We start from the raw sequence: 17,075 nt of genomic DNA on the forward strand, positions 1-17,075 counted from the left end.
ACTTTGAGACAAAATGTAGGATTGTGTCATTTTCTGTTATGAGTCCTGAGACTCTGGATACTTTCCCTGAGTTTTCCTGCAGGCTTGTTTTAGCCGTAGCAGCTGTCTTGTAGCTGTCCACGTTCAGTTAGTTTTCAGGGCCAAATTTAGTCCTGGCATACTGAACTAACCCAACTAACTTCCATTCTTTTTTTGTCCTAAGAGATTGCTAGTATAGCATGCGCTTGATGTTCTGCCTGGCACCAAACAGCATTTTCAAGTTTGTGCTCATTAGCATGCCTAGCATAGTCTCCTGAGCCTTCACACAGCCAAAGACAGTATGAGGAGGAAGAGCGTGACCACTCATAGAAAAATGAATGGGAGAAAACACAACACTCAATATCGTGGCTTCAGCAAAGAACTTCTTGCCATCACTTAAATTGGCCTAATTTGTTAATGCATCACTTAATTCTGTATGTTTATGTTATGTATATATAATTTATATTTTCTATTATATATTATATACAATTTAGGTCACACCTAGGGTTGTGCCGATAGACGATAGTATTGTGTATCGATGATAGTCAGAGATATTGACAATGGCAGATGTCTCTGTCGATAGTCAAGACAATATTAGGCTCATTCTTCTATTGATGTATTCAATAATAATAATAACTATTATTATGTTTATTAGGCGGCCTATTATTATTCAGTTATCAAACTGCCCTGCTATTTCCCTTTCGCACTGCATTACACACACACACGGCAAAAGAGGATTAGAGCCTGTAGTCGGAGAAAAAGTTGTAACGCTTTGACGTGATAACTCGTTAAATCCATGAAATGAAAGAGATCGAAACTGAGGAGTTGGTGTCCCACACATTGAATGTCTGGTACACAGCAACGCGTTATAAAGTAAAAACAAAATAATAACAAGGCGGCAGAGCAAACTTATCATCCATAGTGGTTCTCACGTAGTCCTTCTACGTCATCAACAAATAGTGTGCATTATAATTAAGTGATCAGTCTCTTAAAGGGCACACGGCACTATAATGTGATGCATGCAAAAAAAAAAATAGTTTAGGCCCTTACAAAGTCTCCATCCACAAACAGATGTACATCGTCTGCAGATTTAAATATTTCATTGCACTTTAACTATATATGTGCCTATATATGTGCACTATTTTAAACGGGCCCTAACTGAGTTTAATGCCACAGTTATGTTAGAATGCATCTCATTCTTGTTTCTGTGGTGGTGCGTCGGTCTCGTCATGAGGTGTGCGGTCCGGAGAGCTGACTGATGCATCAGTTCAATTCAGCTTTACTCCAAATATATGAACTTACCTGTTTTAAATACTTTATATTCAACGTGTTCGTTTATGTCCAATATTAGGGTTAAATTGTTGGACTGATTTTGCAGAATATTTAGACATAACTTCCGTGCGCAGATGCGGCAAATTTGTCACAGGACCCGCGATATGACAGTTGTGTCCGACTGTATATATAAACTTGCTGTTTTAAATACAGTATTTTTATATTTAACTTTAGTTTATCAGTATGTTTGAAAGTATATTTTTTCGATCACTGGTGATTCCATAGGCTCTCTCTCGCGCACATGCATTGTTTAAAACACCAAATAGTTATGCTATGACAAAAACAAAGAGTCTCTCTCTTGCTTCAACCATGCACGCTAATATTGTGTATCATCGTTCTCACAGGCTGACGATATGACGATTTGAAAAATGACCATATCGCCCAACACTAGTCACACCCATCTATAACAGGAAACAATGTAGTCAAAAGCTAGTTGCACATTTTACAGTTTTGGCCACAATTCTGCTATCAAAAACATATTTCTGGTATCATAAAGGTTTTATTTATTTATTTTTTTTATTTTTTGGTCATTTAGCCAAATTGGCCATCTTGAATATTTTAAAATGACATGCTCGGTGATGAGCTCTTACATTGAAGAATTTACCCCAAAACAATTCCGACTTTATTCAACCTTTGATCAACAATTATGTAGTTTTAGTGGTATAGTGATATAGGGTTGGCTTCAGTACTGATGCTGTCATATGATTGGTTAAAACCTGAAACTTCCTTTGATTTTTTTTGGAAAGCATGCTGGTTCAGACTAAACAATTCGCGATGAACCCCCCAAGAAAATCTTTGATGAAAATCTTCAAAACCATTCAGCCAACAGCTACAGCTGTGAAGAGAGCAACGAATGAGTGACTTTGGGTGATATTAAAGTAGAGAGATAGAGAGATGTCTCCTTCCTCTTATCACTCTCAGAAAAGGATCCTTTGAAAAAAGCAACTATCCACTTTTGGATCTGTGCTGTATCTTTTTTGCTCCTTTAATGGCTTTTATCAGTGGTCCTGCTGATGGCTGGCTCTTTGCGCTGTTTTATTAAGGGAACAGCTGAGGGTGACAGACAGGAAGTTGCCAGCTGATTGTTGAACCTTATTAGAAATGAAGACTGGTGTTTTAAATATCACACTTGTCAGCTTTAATATATTTGAGCCTCTCAATGTTGATAGTCTGACTCCTTATTGCTTAAAGGTAGGGCTGGACAATAATTAAATGTATATCACAATATATATTTTATCAATATTGGTGGTTATGATTTTTAAACATTTTCATTATTTCAATATACATTACCAGTGTTTCCTATGCATTGATTTATTTGTGGAAGCCACAAATAGATTTTCCGAAAGGCTTTGACAGTTTATATGAATGTGTCTTTCAAGGGAACCGTTATTTCCATCTGACAACGTAGCTTTTATCAGTCTAGTGCAGCTTTTTTGTACAGCCGTTACCAGGGAAACTGTTGTTTCTGCCAATCCAAAAGTGCCTCCTGCTGGCAGAGAATGAATTTGCTTTTTCAATGAGCCCATCTTCAGCAAAGTGTTTTTTGTCTTTGTTTGCTTTTTTTTCTACTTTCTACAGCAACTCTGCAGCAGCTTTTAATATTCTGACTGTAGCACTTTTGTTTCAGTCTATCAGAATAATCAGCCTATGTTATAGTTCAAAGGTAAAGATATTAATATTAATATGGTGCGTCTGAGGAAGATGACCAATGTTGCCATCAATGTTCAACCAGGTGAGATGGAGCCCACAAACGATCTAAAGAAAAACTGAAATGAAGAAATATATTGTGATGGACATGAAAATTCTGTCTTCATGTATTTATCTACATATTCGTTCCAAACCCATGTATGACTTTCAGTATATGGACAAAAACATTTGAAACAATGTGAGGAAATGATGACCGCTGTTCATCTACTTTTCCATGAGTTGTTTCAAAGCAATAGTACAATTTCTTGTACATTGCCAAAATTGGGAAATAAGACATCGGTTTATGATCTCATCATCCATAGACCCTGACTTGATAAAACCCCAATCCCAGCCATAGTCGAACCCGGGGCTGTGGGAATGGGACAGAGTTAGCGGTTTAGGCCCGAGAGAGGCTCCTGACCTCCGGAGGCACCGCTGAAGGAAGCTCTCTGGACTGTTTGTGGGGGGGCTTGTGTGCGTCTTCCTCTTTGTCTCATTTGTTGCACAGGAAATGATTAAATGCCTCAGGGAGACTTTTCTCCTAATTATAGATGCAGTCTGTGTTTATGTGTGTGTGAATGTGAGAAGATGGAAAGAGATGCATTGTGCAGGCATGCAGATGCTTGCAGTGTAATTTTACCTTGTTTAGTGTAAAGAACCATCCTCTTATAGTAGAGGTAAAGAGAGAGGGGAAAAAAGGAGAAGAAGCCATAAACGGATAATTATGGAGAATGTTTCCAACACACCAAGTGTTTTACACACAGGAGACTGAAACTCTACACTGAAATCCTCTTGTTAGTGTCACCCGTGAAGACCTTTACTGCAGCTGCTCTCGACAAGTTCCACTCAGCAGACAAACATTTGACACACATGACCTTGAGTTTTTATGCGAGCAGGTAACTCTGTTAGCTATGCTCACGCAAACAGGATGTTTGTTTTTTGCCAAAGCATATTTGTTCATTTCCATGTTGCTTTGAAATATATTTTCCATGTTCTAATAGGCATGAGCACCCAAATCCTTTATTACACCAACAGTTTTTTTCCCTAGAAATTGTTTTGTGATTAGTTGTCTTTGTCTGTGTGTTTTGAATACATTTTATTTAATTGTCATTTAATTTACATTTACATTACATTCATTTAAAGTGTGTGTCTGTGTGTGTGTGTGTGTGTGTGTGTGCGCGCATGCTCCTTTTTTTGACAAGGAATTTTTTTGTGAGTGTGATATCTATAAAATCTTTATTAAAGTTCTTTATCCAGTAATTAACAACTATAAAGTCATGAGAAAATCATGGTAATTTCTTGGACAAAAGTGTGGGAACTTTCAAAATAAGAACGTTTAGCATACTACCTGGACTGATATCAAAAACCAAGTACGAGAAGACAAACACCTTCAAAGCCCATCTTTATGCTCATCAGACACAGTTGTTTAGTGACTAAATCGTGACTAGTGGTCTAAATATTCCAAGATTTCAGAGTTGGCTGATTGACCCTGAAGATGTTGTAACCCTGAGAAGTCGGAAGTTTAAATAAAGGATGTAGTAAATAATATCAGGGATTGTTATTTCTTTGACCCTTCACTTAGACAGTGATCCATCTCTTCTTGAGAAAGCCCTTAAAATATCATGTACTCCGGCACATGGTGGGTTATTTGAGGAGGAGGGCTGAATGAGGAGCTTGGCAGCACTTCAGTAACTGTTTATGCAGCTGTCCCATGTCCTGCATCCATGTTTAAACATGCATCTGTTTAACAATGTCCGCTTTTTCCACTCATGATCTCGAATAGGTTAAAACATCCTCCTCCCTTTTCCCCAAGTTCAACTCCTCTAGAGAGGTTTGAGATTTTTGTCGGTTTGGAACGAAGCCGTCGCATGCCTTAAAGGCCTGAAGTTAATGAACAGTAAAGTGAGTGTTGAACCGAAGCACCGTGGAATAGATTTTGTCAATGTAAAGTTATGAATGTTACTGAGTTAATTCTTAACTCTTCTATATACTGTACATTTACTAATTGAAAGTGCCTCGCTCTAACTAAAAAAAAAAATCAACATTATGCTGCAAATTCTGTCAATTCAGCTCATCTTGTCGTGAACCCAGAATATTTCTTTAAGTTTGAGATGAAATGCTTTGAATGATTGAAATGCTGTTTGACTGATCTCTGGATTTGCAGATGACCTTTTAATTGCATTTCATGAGTTCACAGACTGACTGATCATACACACTTTTACTATTTTTAACGCCAGACTGAACAAGACCAGACTAGTTAGCACTTAGCTTCTCCGGCTGTCTAGAACTCAAAAAGCTACCACCATGTGTGGAGTTCCAGCATAAGAAAAGCCCATTGTTATGACTAGTCAACCACAAAGACTTGTCTCTGAACGCTATCTGATGTGGTTCGCATGAGGCTGTGATGTGTGGCTGGAGTCACTGTGCGTCTGGACTGCAATGTGGTTTAAAATGCATTAATGCCTTGAAGCTCCGCCTCGAACCAGTGATGACAGAAATCTGACAGTAATAAAAAAGCAAAGACAAATATAATAGAATAAAAAGATACAAATGAAACAAACTTTGCTTTAATGATTTTTTTTATGCAAGTCTCAAGCAGTTAACAGCCTACTTCAGAAATGAATAATCAAATGTAAAATAAAACGGCATAGTCTTAACTATAAAAAGATTTGTGTCTTTTTAAAGCTACAAAAATCCTTTACTCGAGCAGTGTGTTTTTATTTATTTTTTATTTTATTTATTTATTTTTTTTTTGAATTTGTCTTTTTGTTGTTTGATTAATATTAAGCACACAGTCGCAGCAGGAATATTAGCCTGCTGTCACTTGAAGAGCCGCACTGATCAAATTTACCGTAACGTGTTTATTTTAATTCTCAGCTCTTTATGTTCATCATTTATTACATGACGACAAAGGTATACATGAATAATCACTAAATGCCACATTTTAACACATTTTTTGCATGTATTTGACCATTTAGACACACACCCTGAGCTAAAAGATGACTTTACATGTCCATTTTCTGAGAGTATATATTGTTATCTTCCTGAGGAGCAGTTCAGAAAGTTATTTTTCATGCTTTTAACAACATGAATAAATTGACTATACTTAAATTTTTGTGAAATTGAGCTTTTAAAAACAGTTTTTTGATTAATTGCACAGTCCTAATTGATTACTGCTTATACACACCTGTATATTTTTGTGCCTACATTATATCACTTCAGCTTTATTGCAAATATTGCTGTTGGACACTGAAAGACCCATGTTGGTTGACCTCTATGTACAAAAACAGGATATAGTCTAGGATGTGTGATCTATAACAGTATTGCAAATGTTTTTTTTGTTTTTTGTCCCTTTTGACTTCTAGGCTGTGCAGTAAGAATTGTGACCCTGTTTTACTGTGTGTTTGCCCTGGTTTCCCACACTGCAACACACATTTGTAGCCACATGTCATTGTAGGTGGCCATTGCTGTCAAAAATCACAATAGCTCGTTTTGTTTTCCCATCCACTTCTCCTGTTTGGCTGGAATAGTGTGAAGCCAGTTACCCCTAATTGGTGTGGAAATCTCTTGACTGTAATCAAATTAAAGTCTTGAGTTGTGACAAGATTTCTAGATTTTTCTAGCTCTTGACTTAACCTTTCATTCTCTAGATTAGAAGATGCCCTATTAAGAGATGTTTGGGATTCGTTGTCCATAGAGCTAGACACCATCACCCCTGTTCGTGTCAACGCTGGCCATTAGTGATTCTCGCACCAGTGGCCCATGGTCTATCTGCTCTGAAACCAGTCAGGGGGCCTCATGCATTAAACTCAATCATTACATCCCATCCTCCTCTCTGTTTTTCATTCTCCCCCCTTCCTGCCTCCTCCACCCTGGCCAGAGAGCCACACTAGGGGTTCCCGCGCTCCCCTCTGAATTCTACACTCCCAAGAGCTCAACACCTTAACGCTGTTGACTTCTCAAGCACTTCTCAAAACTAAAGACCAAGCAAACAGCAGCTCCTGAATAGGTGCTTAAGTTTAGGTGAAGATGGATCATAAATACAGAGCAGCTTACATGGCTCTTATCAGTAAGAATTCATGAGGGTTTAAATCATAAGTCCACAAACTTGAGCACCTTTGGATCTTGTGGAAAATATAGTCAATATTGGAATGGAAAATGTCTATAATAAAGTTTAAGAAAAAATAAGGTAAATACTGTTATAATCTGTAAATACTTCTAGCTAGGAAAGTTTAGTTTCACATGTTGCATTCTCAGCATATGCAATGAGCTTTTACAGCAGTTTGAAAAGAAACTTGCTGAGGTTTTTATTTAATTATTTTATTTTAAGTCATTTGTCCATTGTACAACCCTACTGTGGTTTGTTCAATCAGAGATTTTGCTTGTTTATTTTATTATGATTATATTGTCAACCAATATGTTTTTTTTTTTTTTGACCCAATGCTCATATTCTATAGATGAGGGTTGGCAATATAAACCTATATCTATATCACGGTTTAATTTAAAGATAGTAAATAACATAAGCATAACAATTGCTGCAATTAAATTTATTTTATATAATGCTAATTAGAAATACTTTAAAAGTGAAACCATTTTTTTTTATTAACTAAGAAAAAAATAGAAATATAAACCACTTATATTTTTAGATAGCAACTTTGTGATCTTGTAATTATATTATGGCTCTTTCATAAATAAAGAAATGGTTAGAAACATGAATACAAATGAAATCAACAGTGGGAGATTCTGCAAATCTGCGTTCAGGTGCTGAATTCTCAGAGCTGTCAAAATAAAAGTCCTACTTACGATACTTATCAGCCAGACAAAAAAAACTTCATTAGGCAATGCAATCAAGTGCTGTCGAACACTAATAATAATTGGACACACAGTTTGCACTCCATTCATGTCCGTTTGAACCCCATGCAAATGCGATAGAAACACAAAGATATTCAAGCTTCAAATGAGTGGCTAAGTTCACATTTTCAACCATCTTCTTGTTGTCTATTGTAACTGTCTCGATGCTTTAATCGCTTGTCCAGTAAGCAGAGGAGTACAGTTTTCCTTTTTTTTTTTTTCATTAACAGATCATACGCTCTCTGATTCATTTCATAAAGGGCTCTGGGCTCAACTACTGCATTCCTCAGATTCCTCTATTGTATTGTAATGCATGCCATCCTCCTTCACTCCACCCACCTGCTGTAAAATCAGTAGTACATAATGGTCAGTTACACTACTGATTGCTGATTGGTTTCTATGTGATTTCTCACAATCTACTTCTGTCCCTGTTATCTCCATATGAACCGTTGTGGGTAACAGAAAGGAAGGGGTCTGTTTTACTTGGGTTGCAAGTTAAATTGAGCTTGACTGTTGCTGGGAAGCCATGTTTTTACGTGACTGATTTGTCTTTCTCAAGTCTTGCAAGTTACTGGTTAATTAGAAAATTGAGCAATACATTTAGATCGACAAGTGTTCGAGATCTCAGAGCAATACGGTTATTTAACAAGATTAGACTAGAGGTCATATAATTTGTCAGTTTGGAAATCAGATGCGAGTGGTACAGACAGCTGTTTAACTCCACTGCCAGGAAATAATGCTTGAAAGCCTGTTTAAATGTAGAACATTTTGTTTCTTTGCCTTTTTGGTTGATTTGTGTGAAGGGCGGAACAATTGTCAAGTTTGCAAATGATGAAATAAGCATCAGTTTCCTGTGTGAACCTGAGTAAACCCAGCTGTGCTTATTTTGAGCATATGAACATGCATCACTATCAAAATGTATGTGTGTTTCAATTATATATAAAGGCTATTGTTTTATCCCAAAATATGTACTCTTAAAATCGTATCCAACGGAATTATTCCTACTGAATAATTCTTTATACCTCTGTGAAATGTGTTGCAACAACTTTCAGTACAGTTTGTGCCGTCCAGGCTGATGGTGTGTTGTGGGAGTGTGGATGCTAACAGATGTTCGAAATATCTCCCAGCAGGCCGATGGGCAGATGGCGAAAAATGATGTACAGGAAAAAAACTGTCATGCCCACACATTTAAAAACTCAAAGCTGTCATTGTTCATCCCACCACGAAAGAATGCAGTGAGGTCATGAGAGGAAGTCTAATTGGACTGTAGCTTTGGGCTGAGGCTTTCCCTCCGGACAGCCCCCCACTCATGTCCTCAAACAGCACCCCCTAATCCTACTGCTTCCCTGAGGGTCTCTCTCTCTCTCTCTCTCTCTCTCTCTCTCTCTCTCTCTCTCTCTCTCTCTCTCTCTCTCTCTCTCTCGGACACCTCAGGCTGTGTTTGAGAGGTTTGGAAGAGTGCTGAAGGAATGCAGAGAGAGGTGCAAGCTTAGTTACCTTACCCTACAGACCGTCTAGTGTTGAAATAGTTGAGTATAAAAGAATTGTCATTGTTTTATAAAAGCTGGATGTGATTTATTTAGTTTTGTTTGCAGCAAAGCTGGAGTCAGTCTCACAAAAGAGTCATATTTCACAGCAGAAGCAGTCATTAGTTTTTACTGTGGTATTGCAATAAAGTGCATAATCTCCCCTAATTCCATATAACCATGTATTTGACCAATAAAACAATCTTGAATCTTGAATTCTCATACTGTCATGTGTGAAATCCTTATTTTGTGTCTGGAAACTATTTAAAAATATAGAGAGTAAATTCATTTCCAGATTGAATAATTTACAGTAGTGAGAATCTATTTTATGAATAACAAAAATAACAACAACCATAATTGTATTATTTCAGTTTAAATTAATTTATTTTTGTTTAGTAAAATATGAATGTGGTTATTTGACAATTTTTTTTATTTGAGATGAATATCTCCCTTATGACAGAAGACTGTTGTGAAGTGACCAACGCCTCCCCTCAGAATCACCAAATCCAATTCCTTGTTCTTGTAGGGAATGCCAAAAACGGACTGAATGGTTTTTCCACACCGTAAATTTCTCTCTACAAAAAGTCACATGGCATTTTAGAATGACTCATAATCAATTAAGCCATGATTAAAACATTCGGGCAGCAGTAAACTCACAACAGTAAAGCCTCAGAGTTGCTTGGATAATGCAGCCACTTATTCAGAGCTTTACTCCGTCTTGTAAACAACTTTGTGAATCACTGTCGTCCCCTGTGAGCCAGTCAGCCTGGGGCCCGAGACTCCATTTACAGCTTTGTTGAATGAATGCATCTTTCTTTTGTTTTAACAGAGCTGTAGCTCTATTGTCGTAGGTCTTTATCACCTCACACATCTCCAATAGGGCTTGAAGGTAAATGCAAAGGTGTGAATTCATAGTATGGCCTTTTGCAATGCGCTCCACCTTTTTTTTTCTTTTTCTCCCTAACCCAGGAATGTCAATCCTGAATGGAATCCCTGATGGCAAAGATCTGGATCTCACGTTGGAAACCCTTGAATGTGCAGAACTTCCCCCACACGATGAGACCTGCGCATTAGTGTTTCGTTTGTGATTCGGGGTTATTTGGTGTTTGTTTTAATAGGATTTAATTGGGGCCATGTGACAGTTGCATACCAACAAGACTGACCATGTTAATGTGATGTGATTTTCAGAGCCGGGCCTCTTGGCAGCGCCTCCTTTTGAAAGGAGACTAGTCAACGGCCTCTCCATTTCAAAAGGCTTTTCAGTTTAGTCATTTCCCCCATAAAACTTGGATTTACCTTCGGCACACAAATAAATGCGTTTGACACTTTTAAAGGCTAAATCTTTTGCCCTCCACCTTGCCAAGCAAGAACGCACAAGTCCTTTGAGAACTAGTCCCTCTTCTTCATTAGACTGGTATTCCTAACAGAGATACTGTTTTCGTTTTTGTGTTTTCTTTACACTCGCTCTAATCAGAGGCTGGTCATCTTGTTTAAGGAGGAACTGTTAAGGAGCCATTGAAAACTCTAGTGGGAGTGAAAACTCAAGGATGTACAGTATCTCTTCAATGTTCCTGAATTAAGTCTCTCATTCAGGGCCGATGTGTTCTCGTCTCAAGGCTCTGGTCACTGTCTCTCCTCACACTCCGTTTAAAGGGGATTTATGGTGGTCTCTTTAGACAGCTGCTGCTTTTCTTCATTCACTTTTCAGTGTTGGACTCATTCTGAAATGTTATGATATATAGCTCCACAAGCTCTATGCGCACATCTGTTTGTGGTGCTGGTTTGCCACAGGTCTAAAACTTAATGAATGGAATTCAGCTTGGACTTTAGCAGGGCAGAATGTAGAACAAAGTTTCTTTATGGGAAGAGAATTGCAGTGTTGCAGCAGCTGAAATGCTTTGACACTGTGAGGGGAAAAAATGTAATGCACAAATTGTGTAGTTACGTTAAATATCATGTTAAACATTTCAAGTTTAGCGACCTTTTAAATTAATATAAAATAATAAAAGGTGTTTTTTAGTTTTAAGAAGAATCTTCTGCTCACCCGGGTTGCATTTATTTGATCAACAGTAGAGTAAAAACAGTAATGTTGTGAAATTGTGAAACTGTTTTCCATTTTAATACATTTTAGAATGTCATTTATTCCTGTCTTGACAAAAGGTTTAATTTTCAGCTGCCATCAGTGTCACAATCCTTCAGAAGTCATTATAATATGCTGATTTGGTCTTCAGGAAACATCAATGTTATGAATTATTAATATTGAAAGCTTTTTTGCTGCTTTTATTTTTGTAGAAACTGTGATTAAATTTTTTTTTTTCAGAATTATTTGATGAATAGATTTTTTTGCAACAATCTAAGTCTTTACTGACACTTGTTCAATTTAATGTGTCCTTGCTGAATGAAAGAACTTTCTTTAAAGAAATCTTACTGAATAGAATCGAATGGAGTCGTAGGTTAGCAAGGCCTGTGTTTTTATGATTAACACACAAGCCTCAGCGTGTTGCCTGAGCCCTTCTCTCATCTTTCATAATGACCAGCTAAGTCCCACTGAACCACACTGCTGTTTCATGAACTTCCTCACCTCCTTGTAATGCCATACATTTACATCCTCTCTCTTTTATAATAACAGTGAAGTCTTTTGCACTCAAACCCATGATCTTTAGATGTTTGAGTTCTGAAACATACAGTATGTTTTTTTTTTTTTTGTTTTTTTTTATAAAACTACGACCACTTATAAATCATGAGAATTGCTTAATGGTATAAACTCTTCCTTGTTTGTCATTCTACTCATACTAACTCCTCTTGTCCTTGTCACACAGTTTCAGTTCTGGTTACAGGTATGAGACGGAGAGAAATTGCATCCTAATGCGCCTGCAGCAAAGCCTCAGTCCCCAAGGTTGATAAACCAGAGATATTATGAGCTTGAACAAGGCACCTAAACCCAGATCAGACCAAACGGTGTTATCCGTGTAATAAGAGTTCTAATTTGCCCAGTGTGACAAGTTTTCCATACTAAATGCAAAATCAGATGTTTTATAGGTGTGGAGCAAGATTTTAGACCAATGAGAATTCCCAGTGGGTGGAGCTACACAAGGCTGCAGCTGGTTTGGACACTTTGTAAGGCAGAAAAAAAAATATTTGGTGAAGATATGACTGAATCTGTCTGTGTGAGACAGGACAGATTGTGAAAGACAGAGGAAGTGGAATAGAATATCCCTGTCTGATAACATGAAAGCCGTGCTTGATATTTGCAGAAATCTTGATGGTGGATATGCCGGAGACAGTTTGATCTGAGCGGCACGGAAATGTACAGTTTTGTTTCTTCCGTCCTCTATCTATTCAGCCTCACAGTGGGGAGCCCCACAGTTTTTATCATCAATACCCTGATTGTTCTGGAAGGAGTGGTGGAATTTCTCTTTTTCCTCTGTTCACGGCGATCCTGAACTTGTAGAGCTGGGTTAAACCCATACTGCTGTCATTCAGGTGCCACAAAATGCATAACAGTCTTCACGGACTTCTTACAACTTCGTCAAGAGTGAAATAACCTGGCAGCATTTTATTGTATTATTTACACAAACCTATATTGGGAATATACTGAGGGATACAAATATCTGAAACTTTAAGAAAAATTTGGACATTTAAACAAAAAAAAACTTTTTAAGTTACTATAAAAATGGCTAAATAAGTTTCTTTTTTAATTTATATTTAATATTTTTAGTTATATTTCTTTATTGTTTTTATTTATAATGTAGTTTCTAAGGCAGTAAATAGTTTTCTGTGTATTACAGAAATAAAATATTTTAGATAATCATATACGCAAATTTAAATATCATAAAGCGTAATTAAACGTGTTGTATTACATAAAAAAAAAAAGTTCACTAGGAGTAGCAGACTTTCAGACCCCACTGTATTTATGGATTAAAGTCAACTTAATATCTGCATTCAGTGGCTGCAGTAATGAATAAGTGATTATGCGCAGAGGAATTTCCCATTAATGTGAAGATAAAAGAACCCTTTAATTTGCCTCCATGTAAGCCTAATTAAGTTGAGTTTGTGAAAAGCTTTTTAACTCCTGGAGTAGACCTCAATACATCAGTCGAGTTAGTTCATGAGCAGAGAGAGTGACTTTTTCCCATGAGAATTATCAAATAAAACCAGCAATCACAAAATTATAGAAAATAATGAGCACTAAATAAAGTTTAGGCCTATCTCCACAAATTCTTTTACATTCTGAAATAAAGTCTGAATGAATAAAGATTATTTTTTTCATCTCTTCTAGTATGTTGGCCATCGTAGCATTTCTTCCAGCTGGTGTACACGATGAGAAAGAGTCTCTTTCTGCTCTTTGTGATTTTTCTCAGCTTCAGGGGACACCTGTGGCTACTTCCCTCACAGCTGCAGTCGATGATGGTTTAGGTCTGTGTAATGTCTGCTTTGCTGACCCAAAGGAAATGATTAATCGCCCAAAGGATGTGCAATATTTTAGGGATCACGAGAACATCAGGTTTCCAATGTTTTTTTTTAAGCTGATTGCATATTTCTTAAGATGTTTCTTTTCTTTTCTTTTTTTTTCTTTTTTTTTAAACCTCCTCTTATCACCTTTGCTGCAGTGATATAATTTTAAATTGTAATTATTTTGACTGTTATAATCATTTCAACATTGTTTGGAGATGTTTGAAACCCTATAGCCCCTTTTCATACGGCACGTTTTCGGCTCGTACATTACACGTCACACCCTTACACGTGTCGTTACGGGATCTTTACGGGTTGTGTGTGAAAGCACGCACATATCCCGGGTAATCATTGGCAGTGTGAAAGTGCAAAATCTAGTGACCCGGGAACAATTGCCAGAAAACTTTACCCGTGTACTTGCCGGAATGGCAGTGTGAAAGGGCCTCATGTAGACCCTGAAATCACACCCTCTTAGTTTTCAATGGCTTGGTGACAAAGATGAGATGTCATCAAGTGTAAGTTCAAAGACCGTCCAGTGCAATGTCCCCCACAGGGCCAGACCCTTTGCTCTTCATGTGTGCCCTGGCTTCACTCATGCCTTTGAGCTCCAGTGAGCACTACGAGTCAATGCTCAAGTGCTCTTTGTCTGTTCCCCTGAAGCGCATTGGCTACGTGAAGGAGCTTTTTTGTTTTCCTCTCAGCCAGCTTCTGGCTCGATTCTTCAAGGCTTTGCCAAAAGATTTGGATTGTCTTGTTTTGTAAGAATGCCGGGGAGACTTCAGAGGTGAGGCATCAATGATGGCACTGTTCACCGTGACGCCAGCGCAGTCAGCAAAAGAACATGTACGACTCACATGTGAACGCTGTTTGGGTATAAAGTTTTTAAAAGTCATCCTGCTTTTGTCGGATCCATGGCATAGCAGTGCCATACGTGGAAGCCTTGGGTTGTTCCAGTGTTCAGAGCAACACTTGAATGGGAAATGGTCCTGTTTAGGCCCAATGTTCTTTCAAGTTTGCACTTGACTTGCAGTGCGTTACGATATGATCATGAAACAAATAAAGGTAAAATAATGGCTTGAAAACATCTGGATAAGGGTTGTGAGTAAGAGTAAGTTGTCCGCCAAGAGAGAAGTAGAATTTGAAACTATTGGAACTATTGGATAAAACTGTTGCTGGAAAAAACCTTTTGACACTCTGTTATGCTGTCCTGGAATTTTTCCGTGTGCATGCAAGGGAATACTGTCTTATTTCATGAGCGTGACCAACATCATTTTAATTTTTTTTGCAAAGGCCAGTGCAATCGTGTTTTTATGTTTCTGGTCACTTAAAATGATATTTCACTCAAACATAAAAAAATCTCACATTTACTCACCTCAATGTTTCTCCTAACCCAGTTATGTAAAACACAAAATATGCTTTTGTCCATACAATGAAGGTCAATGGGGTCCAAAAAAAAAAAAAATTGATTTACTCTTGAATGAATTTTGTTGCTTTTGCTTTTTCTCAAATATTTCATCAATGGCTATTGCAGTTTGTTTTAAAAAATTTTTTTTTTTTTTTTATGTTGGTCCCTAAGTTGGGATGTAACATAATTGACAATGTTAATTTTTGAGGAAAGTATTTTTATTTTTTTAAGCAATGTTTATGTTGTATATATAGTGCAAGTGCTTTTTATCTTAAACATTAACATCATGAATTTGTTTAGCATAGTTGGATAGCAAAATGTCAACATCCACTTTAATTGAAAACCGCGTCCATATTACATGAGCTTGTGTAAAGAAAAAATGTTATGAAGAAGTTCTGTTTTTTTTTGTTGTTGTTTTTTTTTTTTTTTACTATTCCTTTCGGAGCTTGATAACTATCTATTTTGTGCTGATTGATCCTTTGAAATCTTTGATTCACCTTTGAGTCATTTTCAACTTTTGTTAAGCACTACGTGAGGCATTTTCAACTCATTTAATGACAGAAAAGCATAAAGTGCACGCCCTGTTGTAAAAATCTCACTCAATTCTCTTAAACTTTGACCTTGAAGCATGATGTGTGCCGAGGGCTCCTAAAAGCCAGCAAGTTCATTTTCATGTTAACAGCCATAGTGCCCTCAGAGACTGCTGCAAGGTATGAGTCTCTTTGTCATTGCTTTAAATCAGTCCCTGTTTTAGCTGTAGTTTAACTTTTTGATGCAATCTCTGTGTATGTACTTAACACACAGTTGATCCTAGTTTTTGCAGAATTGTTTGGAGAGCAAATTCTTTGCTAGAGCAAACATTCGTCCCCCCAAATCACCCCCGTGGCCTTGCTGAAAGATGGTGTCATTTTCTTCACGCTAAATAAATGATGTCTCTCCATACCATTTCCATTTGACCCCTGGTTGCAGTCTCTCCCAAACACACACAGCTTGCTCAGACATGAAAAAATATGTTTGTACACGCTCCGTATAATAGCTTAGGCTGGTTGATGATGAAATGATTCAAATTGCAGCAGAGATTTTAAAAAAGGTTGTTTAAAAAGGATAAAAAGAGATTTAAAGCAAAAAAACGTTTAAAATGCGCCATGTTTTGAAAATGAAAGGTAGTGTATATGGTGAATATTTTGATTTTCCTTTTTTTTATTATTATATAAATTAATTCATAAACACCATGAACACATTTTACAACCTGAACTAATCCAAAAAGTCCGAAATTACAAACATGCTCATCATAGAAGTGGTGTATGCAGGTGATTTGTATTTATACATTTCATTGTATTTTGAATAAATAATACACCAAAAACATTATGCCACAATCATTTGAAAATTGAGGCATCCCCATCTAATTTCTAAGGTGGTTATGGTCCTGACCAGGACAATGGAAATTTGAGGGCACGGATTTGCAGATCTTATCAGACAGGAAGGAGCTCTTAGGCATTTTGAGTGAAACGAGGTTATGTTTGCGTGACATTATGCCAGCTGTGTGTAAATTCAGGCTTGTCTGCTTAACCTTGATCCCTTTTTCTGGGCAGTCTGTCAGAGATGTGTGTATGTTTGGAACCTGCACGGCTGACTTAGTGTCTTATCCAGTCCTTGAATCCAGCTCTATCTGCTAGTGCGCCGTACCCAAGCACAGATTGTTTAGGAAAGAGAGCATATGGTATCCAGTCATCTTTCATCTTTCGCTTTATCTGAACTCCGTTCTACTTTTAGTCTGCAGACACTACTACCGGTCTGTCTGTGTG

The 17,075-nt window shown here is 37.3% G+C and overlaps 1 protein-coding gene across 1 annotated transcript in view; it reads left to right on the top strand.

Annotated features, from left to right (window-relative positions):
• lamc1 (laminin, gamma 1) overlaps positions 1-17,075 on the top strand; it is a 56,000-nt gene that overhangs the window by 15,334 nt on the left and 23,591 nt on the right. The gene's annotated exons all lie outside the window — the stretch shown is intronic.

The sequence above is a fragment of the Carassius auratus genome, chromosome 27, assembly GCF_003368295.1.
Source record: "Carassius auratus strain Wakin chromosome 27, ASM336829v1, whole genome shotgun sequence".
In the NCBI taxonomy this organism is placed as follows: domain Eukaryota; kingdom Metazoa; phylum Chordata; class Actinopteri; order Cypriniformes; family Cyprinidae; genus Carassius; species Carassius auratus.